The following is a 12,189-nucleotide window of genomic DNA, read 5'->3' as shown; positions in this document are numbered from 1 at the left end:
ACAGCCTTAGCTTTTGACCTAGGTAAGTAGATTTTAGTCCTTAGAGGTAAATGCTGATTTTAGTTATGTTAAGGGGCCTGGCCGCATATGATGTGATGGGTGCAAATAGTGCTAATGCATCCACAATTTTCATTTCAATCAATTAATTGACCATTTAGAAATATAAGAAGGATTACATAACACATTCTATGATAGTAAGAGAATACAATAAAATGTACAATATAATGATGTAAAAAAAAAAAAACTACTATCCTTTAAAACTGGGTATACCAGTAACAGAAAATGATATTATCAAAATATGACTCGTATCAAAGCTATAACAAAACATGGCAGTAAAGGTGTAGTTCAGTATATTAATGGTTTAAAATATGAAGAACTAAAAGATAAGTTGTCTAATGATTTAATAATAACAATAATATATATACCGCGTGAGGCACCTAAAAGTACCACCTGAAATAGCGAAGAAACCAGAAACAGTAGCGATGTGAGGTTTGCGGGAAACAATAATATCAAATGGGGCTCTTAAATCGGAGGTATGGGGTGGGTCGAAAAATATCGACAAATGGGGCATCTGGAGCAAAGTCATATTTTTTTAAATGGAACGATATACAATAACATGCATAATATAAAAGAGCACACGCAGAGAAACACAACGCCGTTGGTCTCATGCATCTACTGCACATAGGAACGAAGATATGGCCATGTGAAAATATGTAAACAAACTAACAAGTGGCCCACTTGACCGTCAGTACCACGGCATGCACAAGTATGAGATGTCGGAAGCCATTGGACAAGATGAAGACAGAACGTGTTAAAGGAAGAAAAAATACAGTAGACATCGTCAGCACAGTGTTACAGCATAATGAAAATGACCATGACCGTATGTCGAAGAACCACTGCGTAAGAAGCGAAAACCTGTCAAAGTGTGTGTTCAAAGTGGTGGTCGTCAGCTGCGATACAGGCAATGAGGCGCCCACGCAAAGATTATTGCACAGAATGTAGCATCTCATAGGGAATGTCCCTACAGGCCGCAGTAATGCGGTGTTGCATATCCTCTGGAGTTGTTGGCACATCCCGGTAGACAATGTCCTTCAGCTTTCCCCACAGGAAAAAGTCTTAACGGTGTCAAATCTGGGGAACGAGCCGGCCATTTGACAGGCCCTCCACGTCCAATCCAACGATTTGGAAATGTATTTTTCACACATGCTGTAGCGCATCTTGCACTCTGAGCTGGGCACTAGTCATGTTGGTACCACATGTCCCTCCTTGTCTGAAGTGGTATGTCCTCCAATAGTACAGGCAGTTCATGTTGTAAAAACTGTATGTATCGGTCAGCATTCAGTGTCCCTTGTATAAAAAAAGGGCCAATGAGATGTTCACCCACTATACCACACCACACGTCCACACTCCATGGGCGCTGGCGTTCCACTTGGCGAAGCCAATGTGGATTTGTCACCGACCAATAGTGCATGTTCCTTATGTTGACATTTCCGTGATTGGTAAAAGTTGCCTCGTCAGTGAAGAGGATACGTGACAAATCGGGTGTGTCGTGTCGTAACAACCATGTGCAAAACCGAACACTGTCCACAAAATCATTCCCGTGAAGTTCCTGATGGAGGGAGATATGATATGGGTGAAACTTGTGTGTGTGCAGAATGCGCATTACACTTCGCTGACTCATCCCAGCATCCCTGGCAATTTCACGGGAGCTAACGTGCGGATTCACAGCAACAGCGGCGAGAACATTTGTTGCACCTGCTTCACCTGTAGTTGGCTTGTTCCGCACACATGCTCGTGGTGTTACACTTCCGGTGTCTCTTAATTTAATAAATAACTTACCAAACAGACGTTGAGATGGCTGTCATCTGTCCGGATATCTCTCTGTGTACACACGGTAGGCTTCTGAGGCATTCTTTCGGCATTCCCCATAAATCAGGATCATGTCCGCTTTTTCTATGTTTGTGAACACCATAATCTTCGCTCTTACCACTACAACTGCTTGCTATGAACTAACACGATCTCGTGGACCTGCTATCAAAACTTGCTCTGCGTAAAGGCAGTTCTGTCAGGCACCTGAGAAGTCTTACATGCCGTGGTACTGACGGTCAAGTGGGCCACTTGTTAGTTTGTTTACATTTTTTCACATGGCCATATCTTCGTTCCTATGTGCAGTAGATGCATGAGACCAACGGCGTTGTGTTTCTCTGCGTGTGCTCTTTTATATTATGCATGTTATTGTATATCGTTCCATTTAAAAAAATATGACTTTGCTCCAGATGCCCCATTTGTCGATATTTTTCGACCCACCCCTTACCTCCGATTTACGAGCCCCATTTGATATTATTGTTTCCCGCAAACCTCACATCGCTACTGTTTCTGGTTTCTTCGCTATTTCAGGTGGTACTTTTAGGTGCCTCACGCGGTATGTATGTATGTATGTGTGTGTGTATATAGTATATATATATATATATATATATATATATATATATATATATATATATATATATATATATATATAAAAAGTGGATAATAATGGATAAAAGCAAGGAGGGCCAAAAGGGCTAAGTAAAATCAAATAAGGTAAAAGGAAACACTCACCGGACAGTAGGAAAATTCAAAATTTTCGCTAATTTATAGCATCATCGGTGTGAGAAGAAACAGAAGACGGCTTCTGTTTCTTCTCACACCGATGATGCTATAAATTAGCGAAAATTTTGAATTTTCCTACTGTCCGGTGAGTGTTTCCTTTTACCTTATTTGATTTTTATATATATATATATATATATATATATATATTTCTCTTAATAGTACTACTAACCATCACTATTACATGATCAACTTCATATCAATGACCTGATCTTACCTACAGAAATTTTTGGCAACACCCCATGTGCCTAAAAATGGAATGTATAAGATTACCCAGTTGATTTATAGTAATATACTTTTATACAATTCTAATTTTTCATAAACAAGCTTCCTTAAGTTACGGTATACTGACTTCATAAAGTTAATGTTGTTTATGTGCTATTAAATTTTGGTCGAAATTGGCATAATTCATTTTTCTCAAAATATCTGTCCTTGTGAGATTATTTCAGTAAATCTGGTAATAACAACTTGCCATGCAGTATTGCTAATATTATTGATCGCACAGCAGGGCTGTAAGTTACAATCTGGACTGGACTCGGGGACAATCTCCTTGTACTTGCTAGTCTGTTTCGAGAGTAACTGACCACCACCCAACAATGGAACACCAAGTTTCAACACATCCATGAGAACAGGAACCTTCTCTTCATGTTAGACAGTAGGTACCGGGAGACAAGGAATACACATATTTAGCATGTAATACATCTTTAGAAGCGTTCCATAGAATAGTAATGTTTTGTGATACTATTCCGGATATATTGAGAATGTTGTAATTATGTACTTGTTTGTGGTGTTATATGAAAGTTGATTTTAATGGTGTCAATTAGTGGCACCGTTCTATTTATGTAGTACTGTTGGTAAATTATCAGCAGTAAGTTTTATATGGAAAGTTGTATTATATCATAGTATATTTATTGTTCGTTATATACATATTGTTATAAGTGTATAGAACTAACTGTTTATAGGAATGGGGATGTGCTAGGAAAGAGAAGTGCAGTTTGTTGACCCCAATTTCCCATTGGATAATTGAGAAAAAGTAGCTTTGAATATTGATTCATTAATTTAGAAAACAATGGCATAAAAGTAACATTCCTAATATTAAACTGGTTGTAATAGTTCAAATGATTAAAAAATGTTTTAGTATTGCCCGACTTGTGAAATCTGCAGTTAAAAGGTCAGTAATATACACATATTGGTTCAATTGGTGATGGTTGCCCTCTATCAAGTATTGTATACCTACTTTATTTTATGTAGGCCTACTTGTGTGGGCAGTTTTTATGCACACTGCCTGACAATCGTTCTGAAAATATTAGTTAAATTGCTGGTGTTGGGTAATATCCTAGTTCTGAATCATGATGCACTCCAAACTAGTCCTAGCCAGTATCCCTGTTCTGGTTCATACAGACACTTCACTTTGGGAGTGGTATCTTATGAAATACATATTTATATATATATGTATATTGTTGTTTGATCTACAGAAACGTGTTGTATATTTAAAAGTATTTACGTGGTTGTGATAGTAGTAAGGTGTTTATTATTTCTTAACCATGTATTTTGATGTTTCAATCCAGCGATAGTGTTTTAAAAACTGAAATATACATGCACACTTGCTTTTTTTTTTTTTGGTTGAAGTAGCAAGAAGGGCGTGCTCGCCATAGCCAACAGATAAGATATAATGTCACAAATATTTTCAATTATCAAGTAGTATTGAATTTTGCTAGTCTTCCAGTTTTAGAAATATTACATTTCTTGAGTGTAATTCTGTAAATGTGCATTTTCATTCTTGGAGATATGAATGTACTTTTTTAATAGTTGGGTAGTTGATAATATAGTGCCAATATTCCTTTGTAAAGGTCAGGCTCAAATAATGAACAGAATGCTCCTGGAAAAACACATGAAAAATGGAAAGCTGCTGGAACACTAAGTCATTTCATTCTTGCTAACAGGGTTCCTATATTATTCCAAAGCTCAAATGATACGGACATTTTGACTGAAATAATATGGCTAGGAATTCAATCTACAGTCCAAGTATCCCACTCAAATCTTCATCAATTGAATTACTAAGTGAAACTGCTACAAGTCATCCTGTTTTCTTTTTCTCTAAATATTATTTGCAAATGTTGTTGTTTAGAATTCACATGAAATTGAAGACCAGAGTATGTTCGATAGTATTAACAATGTAGGGCTCTTTTTCCAACATTGAGAAGGTGGTGGCCCAGGACAAAGGTTTTTTTTCTTCTTTGGGGGGGAGGGATGATTTGGTGTAGAGTAAGAGGCAGATTGAGATCTTTTAATTTAACCAATTGGATTACCACAGTTAATAATGAAGTTGAAGTCATCTATTGAACATAAAGCAAGAATTGACATATTACATATTATGCTTCCCAAAAAGAAACGTTAAAGATAAAATGGTAGTATCAATGAACACCAACTTCTTCAAGGGTCTTTTTCCTATCTCGTAAGTTGTTTAAGCTGAGTGGTCTGTCGATCCCCCTGAAAATTAGCATTGTTCATTTCAGGTTACACTAAGAAACAAGCTTCTTATTTTTAGTGTGAGTAACATGAATAAATTTAAGTTAGTTTATATGCAAACTGAAAAATCAAAGATTGCAAAAATTTAGTGTAAAATTCAGAAACTAGGTTATATTTCCATATTCTGCCATTTAATTCAAAGAATAAACAGTTTCCCAGTTTTCAAAATTTCAAAAATTAGTTTCTGAAACTTAAACTTTAAGAATAAAATTTTCTCCTAGCTTTTTTGGGTGAATGTTGTTAACAAAATAGAATAACAATGCATTTCAGTACACTAACTGTATGAAATGTTACAAAATAATGAGAAACAGCTGTAGTAGATATTCATTCATCTGGTGGATTGAGTAGAAGTGTCTTCCCAGGGATGTGATGATAATAATTTGGAATAAAATTGATTTATTTCAATTAGTTTGTAGTTATGATTGTATATATAAAAATCAAAACCATTATTATTATTCGAACTATTATCAATGGCCTGACCCTCCTTACAAAAATTTCTGGTGGCACTTGTCTAGGAATATACCGGGTTTTCGTAAATGATTGTTGGAGTTACAAACAAGCACTGTATTTTACATAATAAAGATAGATACATGCAATTTTTTGCAAAATATTAGAAAACTCACCAAGTTTTTATGACAGTCACAAATGTTCCATGTGCTCGTCTTGCGATATCCTGCAGATATCTAAGCGATAGTCCATTTCCTGCCACAGTTGGTATAGTATACCACGTGTAACACTGTTGATGGAATTCGTTATGCGTGTTTTCAGTTCCTCAATGGTAGTGGGTAATGGAGGATAGTAAACGGTATCTTTTATGTATCCCCAGAGAAAAAAATCGCAAGGAGAAAGGTCAGGGGAACGAGGTGGCCATGATAAAAGGTTTTCATCATCACTCCTGCACCCAATCCAATGTTGTTGTAATTTTCTGTTGAGCAATGATCGCACTTCACAGTGGAAGTGAGGTGGGGCTCCATCCAATTGCATGATGGTGTTAGAATCTTCTTCCACTTGAGGAAATAGCCACTCATTCAACATATGCAGGAATGTCAATCCCGTAACCATTTTCTCCATGAAGAAGAATTTTTTCGTGACAGCACAAAAAACATTCACTTTAGGCGAGTCCCGAATCAACTCTCAACAAACTGATGAGGATTTTCCGTTCCTCATATGTGCACATTGTGTGTGTTTACTTTTTCACTTAGGTGGTATGTTGCCTCGTCAGTGGAAACTAAATTCTCGATGAAATTGTCATCCATGAGATTTTGCATATTGCTGGCGAACGTTTCCCGTACATGACGGTCGTTATGTGTTAGCTTTTGATGCAGACTCAGGCGGTATGGTTTCATGTTTAGCCGTTTTCTTACAACACTCCATAATGTTGTCTTCGGAATGTTTAGTTTCTTGGATCCAGCAGGAATCAATTTCTTCGGGCTCCGTGGATAGGTTTCACGAACTCGCTCCACATCATGTTCCGACACTGATGATCGACCACTGCTTTTGCCTTTGCAAATGCAATCTTTTTCTTTGAACTGTGCATACCACCTTCTAATCGAATTGTCTGATGGTGCATCTTTCCGATATCGTGCATGAAAATGTCGTTGCACAACTGGAACGGACCTAGTTGCGTGATATTCAAGGACACAGAATGCCTTCTCACTAGTAGTATCTGCCATTTTGGAAAACTGCCGCCTAGTGGCAGAATCGGGAAACAGGTCTATGAAAAAAATAAGGAACTAAACTTGTTGAGTTTCTCAACAATATCGTGCATTTGTGTTCAACGTGTCATTCACCCAGATCAATTACAACAATGAGGAAACCCCGACAATCATTTACGAAAACCCTGTATATTGTTGCAAGGAAACAAACAAAAAAGATGGTAGGATATGAGTGAAACTGGACATTTTCTCAATATTGTGAAGCTCTTTAGGGATCTTGGGTTCCATAAGTATGCAATCAAATACTCAGCAGGCGGTACATTTACATTCTCTGTCAGTGTATAAATTAACACTGATTGTATACCAAACATCTGGAGATTTTTACCCCCATTGATGCTTAGTTCAAGTGGTTGAGGTCCACTCAACCTTTTAGAAGAAGCTGGAAGTTCTTGGAGTGTGGCTGGTTAAAGCCATTTGGTGCATGGTGCTGGTGCACAAGCCGACCTACATAGGTCCTTGCATGCCTTCATAGTACACATAAGCACAGTGGACAACTTTTTTAATTGTAAGTGTACATAAAAAGTAGCATTTTTGAGTTTCCTCCACAATACGCATATCACATGTTCTTGTGTGTGTGTATTTCTTATGCTCATAACTTGCGAGTGTGAACAATTTATATTTTAATTCATGGGAACCAAATAAAATCTGAAGCTTCTAAAGAGATTCATTCCCAAATATGATGTCTATTTTGTGTACCCTAAACACAGTAGCATACATTAGATTTTTTTTTATTCAGCTTGAAAAGAGAGAGCTATAAAATAAATGTATTATTAAACATATCATGTCAATAGAAACCTTACTTGTTTGCTTTACAACAATGTTTGTTTGCCTAGTTTCTAGGTTTGTGCACTTGTCTTGCATTTGTAGCTTTACAAACTGTCTGCTCTGTTAGTCTCGATACATATGTAACAAAGCACAAGTAACAACATTCATGACAAACCATGTGTAATACTAGCATAAATTTATTACTTTCTGTTTAATAGTTATTTATTTTTAACTTCCGAATTTTTGAAGTAGCGCATTCCTGGCATAGTGTTGTACTATGAATGTGCATAGGAGGTAGGTTATCAGCACCATACTCCATTTCTGTTGGTGCCCTTGCCCCATGACTGTACTAATTTAGAAACGAGCTCAAATGGATACCAGTATAATATCAACAACTCGTGGGTAAATCTCCGCACCAACTCCATCAAAGTAATCAAACCCAAACCATCTGAACAATATTATTACCTGAATAATTTGCGACTTTGGTATTCGCTTTCAGTGGCTACTTTGGACAACGGCATGCATTGAAATTGATGTGTAAAGACCTCAGTTCCTAAGTACAAGATATAATGAGACTAAACTATTCAGTGTTTCTTTAAAGACTACTTGTATCATGTCTGATTCCTTTATATCAAAAGTTTTGTTGTAACATGTGCTGTGATCTGTAAAGCATTTTTTTCTAATTTTGTAACACATGAATGTATTATTGTATGTACAGAATATAAAAAAAATGTTAATTTTTACAGATAATTGAAGAGATTTTCTCAGGCAGGTGATTTCCAGATAGGCTTCAGAGAGCTAACGTCATTCTCATCTTCGGGGATTGAAGTTCAATCCTGGCTGATTGCCCGAGAAAACCTCTTTAATATTTGCAGCCAGGAAAGCTTCAAGAATTATTTTACAGATAAGTTGCGTCAGATAAAAAATTTACCTATTCCTTTTCCATTGTATTTCAATTAAATTGTGAAAGTAGTTATTCTGTTTAAATAGTATATGTATTGTTATAAATTATTGTACTGTGTATTTCTTATTTTTTTTACATGAATTCAGAGTATAATTGTTATATACAAGACATGTATGTGAATAACTAATAGTTTCACTAAGGACAATTATAATGGTCACTTGTTGATTTCAGGAAAGAAGCATTTTGTTATACAACTTGAATTTTTAGTTTAGTTTAGTTTGGATAAGACTGATAAAGTCTCTTAAACTACAGAGTTAGGCTTTCATTTCCAAAAGAGAGAGAGTCCAAGCGACCCTACAGTTATAACACCATTAAGCCTTGTTTCCATGATAACCAAAAACTCAATATGTTGACCAAAGCAGAATTTATTTTATTTTAAAACATAAACTAAAAGTTGCGTTTCAACCTTCTAGCAAGGTCTTCTTATTTTGTATTTGGTACAGAATCTGAAGAAGACCTTGCTAGAAGGTTGAAACGCAACGTTTAGTTTGTTTTAAAATAAAATAAATTCTATTGAGTTTTTAGCCCTACAGTGTTTTCACTTAAACCACCTTTCTTCCTTTAATTGGCTCTTCCCCTGCAGTTTGAAGCAAGGTTGATTCAACCAACTTAGCTGCAATTGCTAAACTGTTGTGGCTGTTTAATTTGGCAATGCACTGCAAAAATCAATGTTTCTCATCAGTGTTATTTGGTTCAAGGATCAACATTGGCTCTTTGTATCCACCTACAAAAGTGACAAATTTTTAGTGTGATGCTGCCCCACACCTGTTCCTTACTAACAATAGTGGAACTTGGTGTTTTTACCATGGGTGTGCTGCTGTTAGTAATGATTAACATTGTTTGCTGGCATTAACTTACAATTTGTCCAAGGACTTCAATCTTATAGTTTCATTCAGCAAGGAATATCTAATGCAGAATTGAGATGATATCAATTGTCTGATAACAGTGAAAACATTTTCTCAGAATATTGACTAGGTTAGTCCCAATAATTGATTTTGCCATCAACTAAAGGCTAGGCTGTGTTTTTTTTAGTTGTGCTAGCCAATATTGTACTTTGAAATAAGGAAATTATTGTACAAGAAAAAAAAAAGCATCCCAAGGTGTTGCCTCTTGTTACAAAGCCCTCAGACAAATGGGAAATTGTAATACTTCCATGCCTAGCATATTCATAGCTATACAGAACCCAGCCTGCTCTGCAGAATAAAGCCCTCATGAAATCTGATAAATATTGACATTTCCCAGACATTTAATAGCATGTACTTACCTCGTTCAAAATACCAACTACCAACGTAGTCTGCAACAGTACAAGAGCAGAGAAACATCACATGTATTCCTATAATAGTAATGATTTTGAGTTCACTTGTGTATGTACTTCAACTAAGTTCTAAACCGACAGAACAACAACAGAGTTGTTGCCTGTTACCATATTGTTGCATTTCATGGGTCCATATTTTACTTTTCATCATCACAACAGCACCAGCAGTCACCCTCAGGCGTAATTATGTTGTGCAAATGAAATATTTTTTTTAAAAAAAATAGAAAGATCACAAGACATACCTGATGTCAACAATCTCCCAATTATGAACTCCTTTTTTTATCCTACTTTTTTCAATATTTTATTTCCAAAGCTGTTGCTTCTGAGTAAATGATAGTTGTGCTGAAGAAAATCTGGGCACACTTGGATTCCATCAAGATTCATGCTGAACCTAAATGTGAAGGTCCCACCTTGTTTTATTCATATTTTTCACTAAATTCCTCAACTTTAAGTCTGCTATGCACAAAAGTGAAATCTTCGGCACCAACAAAGCAAAAATTGAAGTAAACTCAAGTGAGAACTTAAAAAAAATATTGTCAGATGATTCTCTACCTACGCAATCTTAACATCTGGGTAAGTGTAATTTCTGAGCAGATAAAACTATAGGTAGGTAATACTGGCATGCCTGGAAGCAATTGTTTAGTTTCAAGTATTCACCAGAACAAAAATTGAAGGAAGTTCAGATTGTCAGTGTCAATCTCCATTTTGTACAAAGATATTTTAATTATAGTTTTGATTTTATCTTTCTGCTAACATTCACAATTTACTGTTTTTGGTCCTAGGTGGCTTTGTTCTAATGTGCGAATACTTAAGATATTGATTGGCAAAGTGAAGTTGTAGGCTGGTTTATGTTCCAGTGGTGCAGGTTGATGTTGGTTCATAGTTGATACTGGTCTGGCTAGTTTCTGTTGATATTTGGTTAATAAAAATTCAGAATATGAGGTTCTTATAGTGAGAAAGCTAGTTTTTAATTAGGTCATGTTCTTGCAAGAATTTTCTGTTCACCAGGTTTAGTTTCCTAAAATTGTATACAATATTTAATTTGCTTGTGTTTGTTCTTGTTCCCGTACAGACGTAGATTGTCCAAGGCATTATTTGACTGACACTTGGAACACAGTTGGGGTCCAGCCTTCAGGAAAAAAATAAACTGTTGGAAAATTCTTAGAGAAAATAGTAATAAATAACAACCTACAATATACCTGTCACTATGTATATTATTTGTGTTTACTGCAATAATAAAATACTACTCGTGTTGCATGAAAGCAAGACCCAATCAACAAAGGTTACTGCAATGTTTTTTTTATCCTGCACCCCAAAATCTATAAAGAAAGCACCAGTGAACCAATCACAATCAGTATCTTAAGTATTCAGTGCATTGGAGCAAAGGCAATGTAATGTAATTTATCATCTATGTCCGACGACAATGATGTCACTGATACTGATGTACAATTTAATTAGTTTCATAAATGGCATGGAAGTATTTTTTTTTCACTTACTGGTAACATAAATTAAAATTGTTACCTGTTGAGGAATTAAGAGAGATCTGATTGTACTTGTGTAACTAATAACTGAATAAATACAAAACTTTCTAAAGTTTCATTCTTTGTTGAAAATAGGAAAGGTAACCTAAATACAACTACAATTGAAGGAAAAATACTTAGCTATTCACTAAAATACTTACTGTAAGTTAAAGGTCTGTATGTTCAATGAAATAGTTAGAAAAAGACTAGTATGTTCTTTACCTTCTTAACAAGGCACCACATTAAAAAAAAACTGTTTTTATGCTTGTAACAACAGTGGTTGCCACATGTTGTGTGAATCAGTAAGTTGGAATAGTTAGGTTTGTTTTCCTTAGTATTTCAGTGATTTCCATGTTTAGGTTACATCATATATAGCATAACTGATCTTGTGCCTCATCTTAGTGTAAAAAAAAAAAAAAAATTCAGCTACAACCAGAATGTTAGCTAGTACTTTCATGAACATATTACAATCTGGTATTCTGCTCATAAACTGGTTCCTGCAGTTTCTGATAAGAGCATCCTATCTTCCCACATCCACTTGGGAACTTGTGGATATGGTGGCAGTAGCCACTGAAATTAATACATCCATTAAAAGCAAGATTCACATATAAAGTTAGTAAATCACTTACATGTACTTATTGTTTTTAATGGGCAAATTTCATTAAAAATGTTTGTTCCATGTATGTTTCTTTGACATTTTCTTTCTTGTGCAGACATTTTAGAGTGATTATTACA

General features: G+C 35.6%; 1 protein-coding gene across 5 annotated transcripts in view; it reads left to right on the top strand.

Moving 5' to 3' along the window:
• The window catches only part of LOC146004898 (lysoplasmalogenase TMEM86A), a 106,114-nt gene extending 94,596 nt beyond the window's left edge, over window positions 1-11,518 (top strand). The window contains exon 7 of one of the 5 annotated variants that reach the window (XM_083143956.1): window positions 11,007-11,518. The gene's annotated coding sequence lies outside the window, so the exon portion shown is untranslated. Of the gene's footprint in view, window positions 1-3,151; window positions 5,244-8,154; window positions 10,969-11,006 lie in introns of those variants that run through there. The other 4 variants (XM_083143932.1, XM_083143928.1, XM_083143947.1 and 1 more) reach the window with 4 other exon arrangements.
• Window positions 11,519-12,189: the final 671 nt, after the last annotated feature.

The sequence above is a fragment of the Lepisma saccharinum genome, chromosome 1, assembly GCF_977018435.1.
Source record: "Lepisma saccharinum chromosome 1, izLepSacc3.1, whole genome shotgun sequence".
NCBI classification, from domain to species: Eukaryota; Metazoa; Arthropoda; class Insecta; order Zygentoma; family Lepismatidae; genus Lepisma; species Lepisma saccharinum.
The sequence above is the reverse complement of the archived record's forward strand: the minus strand, read 5'-3'. Positions and strand labels throughout refer to the sequence as shown.